At 48.4% G+C, this 3,071-nt stretch overlaps 1 pseudogene; it reads left to right on the plus strand.

Moving 5' to 3' along the window:
• Positions 1-1,794: 1,794 nt before the first annotated feature.
• On the plus strand, positions 1,795-1,983 carry LOC111724565 (annotated as a pseudogene).
• The last annotated feature ends 1,088 nt before the right edge of the window (positions 1,984-3,071 follow it).

The raw sequence follows: 3,071 nt of genomic DNA on the forward strand, positions 1-3,071 counted from the left end.
TGCTTTAGCCACTTGAGCCACAGGTGCTGAGCCTCTCTATTATATTTTTTATGCATAGTTTATCCCCATGCAGTGTTGAGAAAGTACACATAATATCATATTCTGTTTTTCTCATTAACTTCCCATCTTGGCACTGGTTAACTTCTTTGACATGTCTGTGAATCTCTCACTTCTCTCCCTTTTTTTTTTTTTTTTTTTTTGGAGTTTTTGGCCAGGGCTGGATTTGAACCCGCCACCTCTGGCATATGGGGCTGGCACCCTACTCCTTGAGCCACAAAGCAGGAAGGCCAGGGGTATGTGGTAAAGATGGTGTGGTGGGTTCCCACAGGGCAGAGCTTCTTAAATCGCTTCTGGGTAATGTGACAACCTGGTCTGTGTAACTCGTAGTCTGGCAGGGAGCTGTCCTGTGCCCTGCAGAGTGTTTAGCATCACTCTTGGTCTCTACCCGGTAGCAAATCCCTCCCCAGTAGTGACAACCCAAAATGTCTCTAGACATTGCCACATGTCACTTCAGGGTACAGCTAACAGATTCAGCTAGTAAAAATACAGGCCACCTAGTTGAATTTGAATTTGGATTTCAGACAAATAGCAAATGCTATTGCTAACAGCAAATGTAGAGAACATACTTGCACTGAAAAATTACTTGTTGATCTGATATTCAAACTTAACTTCCCCTTTCCTCCTCCCTACCGTGAGGGTGGAGGAAGCACCCTCTGTTGAGAACCAGTGTCATGGGTACCAGGCACAAAGGAGAAGGGGCGGTGACTCTGTGGGGCTTACACCTGCATCCTGGGGACAACACTGCAGGAGGCCCCAGGAGGTTCAATCCTGCTTAGACGCTGGGCAGGGCTGAGCCTCCACCTCCTGGCTCTGCTTCTCCCTCCTCCTACTCCAAAACCAAAGGAGCAAAGTTAGCCTCCAGCAGGCTGGCGAGAGGCTCATGGGCTCCTGGGGTCTGAATTCCCTGAGCAGGAAGCACACCTCTGAGCTTGGGAGAGCTTTGAGGGAAGAAGCTGGGGGCAGTGGCCAAGACAGTCCGTCCTCTGCCAAGTTTGTTTGCCAAGCACTCATTGTGTGCCAGCAGGTGAGCCACTGTGCTCAGGGCGGTACAGAAGTGTGGGCAGGAGGTGAGGTCAGCGCTGTCTGGGAGGGGAGACACATGAGGTGGGCAGCCAGAGGATGAGCCCAACTTCTCTGGGGGGAAGAGGGATGACCAATGGGCAGTTTGGTCAGCTCTGGACATAAATGGGGTCTAAAGGGCCTGACACCTGCAGGGCAGATGTTGAGGGGCTACTGTGGGTCTGGGCTCAGGAGAGACAAGTGAGCAGAAGCCCTGGAGGAGGGTGAGATAGCAGAAGCTGGCAAGAGAAAGAGGAGGACAAAGACAGAACTGAAGGACTCTGGGTTTCAGGTAACTGGGAAGACTGATGACTAGAGAGGGGAGTGGGAGTTCAGTGGGAGAGCCAATGGGGAAGAGAGGTCTCAGGGAGTGGAGTTGCAGCTCTGCTGAGTGGCCACGTGAGGTGGTGATGGTCTCCTGAGGCCATGAGCCTCCTGTAGCCCCTCAGACTCAAGCAGCTAGGTGGGAATGCTAGGGACACCCTCTCCTCCAGTCAGCCTGCTCCTGCTGCTATTCCTTGGACATGTCAGATGGGTGCCTGCCTCAGGACCTTTGCACTTGCTGTTGCCGTGCCTGGATGATGTCCCAACACATTCTCCTCTCCTTCAGGATTTTTCTTTAATGTTATTTCCATTAGGCTTTCCCTAGCAATCAGTTTAAAATAGCAACATCCTATACTTACCTGGCAGGGGAGATAAAATGATCACGAAGGTGGTTTTCCCAGGGTGAGGCTTATCCATTGCCCTCTGGATGTGCTGATCCCTGAGATTTCCCCAAATGTGGGAAACTCGACTGCATAATTTGTGGTAGCAGGGGACTGAAAAATAAAAATAAATAAATAAATAAAATAGCAACATCCCCTCCCATCATTGCCTAATACCCTTCCTCACTTATTTTTTCTCCATACACATTTGTCACCATCCAATAAAACTTATACTAAAATTTTCTAAGTTTTTTTTTGAGACAGAGTCCCACTACGTCGCCCTTGGTAGAGTGCAGTAGTGTCACAGCTCATAGCAACCTCAAACACTTAGTCTTAAGCGATTCTCTTGCCTCAGCCTCCCGAGTAGCTGAGACTACAGGTGCCCACCACAATGCCTGGCTATATTTTGTTGCGGTTGTCATTGTTGTTTTAGCTGGCCCAGGCTGAGTTTGAACCCACCAATGTCGATGTATGTGGCCGGCACCGTAACCATTGTGCTATGAACACCGAGCCTAAAAGTCTTTTTTTTTTCTTTTGCGATAGGGTCTCACTATATAGCCCTTGGTAGAGTGCTGTGACATCACAGCTCACAGCAACCTCAAACTCTTCAGCTTAAGCAATTCTCTTGCCTCAGCTTCCCAAGTAGCAGGGATTACAGGCGCTTGCTACAATGCCTGGCTATTTTATGTTGCAGTTGTCATTGTTGTTTTAGCAGGCTCGGGCTGGGTTCGAACCCGCCAGTCTCAGTGTATGTGGCTGATGCTTTACCCACTAAGCTATGGGTGCCCCCCATGATTTTAATGGATAAGATGTCCACATGGTTCAAAATTTACGGTTGTATTCAGTCTTTGCTATTTTAAACAGTAACCTCGTAATGGCATCATTTCTTACGGTGCAGTTAAAGCTCCAGGCTAAAGTTCCAGAAGTGGTATTTCTGGGTCAAGGAGTAAGTGCATTTATAATTTTATCTTACTTTTTAATTTTTTCCTGCTTCTTGACTGGAATATAAGCACATGAGAGAGCGAGAATTTTTAAACTTTTGTTTATTGCTGTATCTTAGTGCTTCAAGGCCTGGCACATAGTAGGTGCTTAATAAATACATATTGAGGCTCGGTGCCTGTGGCTCAAATGGCTAAGGCGCCAGCCACATACACCTAAGGTGGTGGGTTCGAATCCAGCCCGGACTCGCCAAACAACAATGACGGCTGCAACCAAAAAATAGCCAGGCGCTGTGGTGGGCACCTGTGG

This window comes from Otolemur garnettii, unplaced genomic scaffold (genome assembly GCF_000181295.1).
Source record: "Otolemur garnettii isolate 467f Iridium unplaced genomic scaffold, OtoGar3 scaffold00001, whole genome shotgun sequence".
Taxonomy (NCBI): Eukaryota; Metazoa; Chordata; class Mammalia; order Primates; family Galagidae; genus Otolemur; species Otolemur garnettii.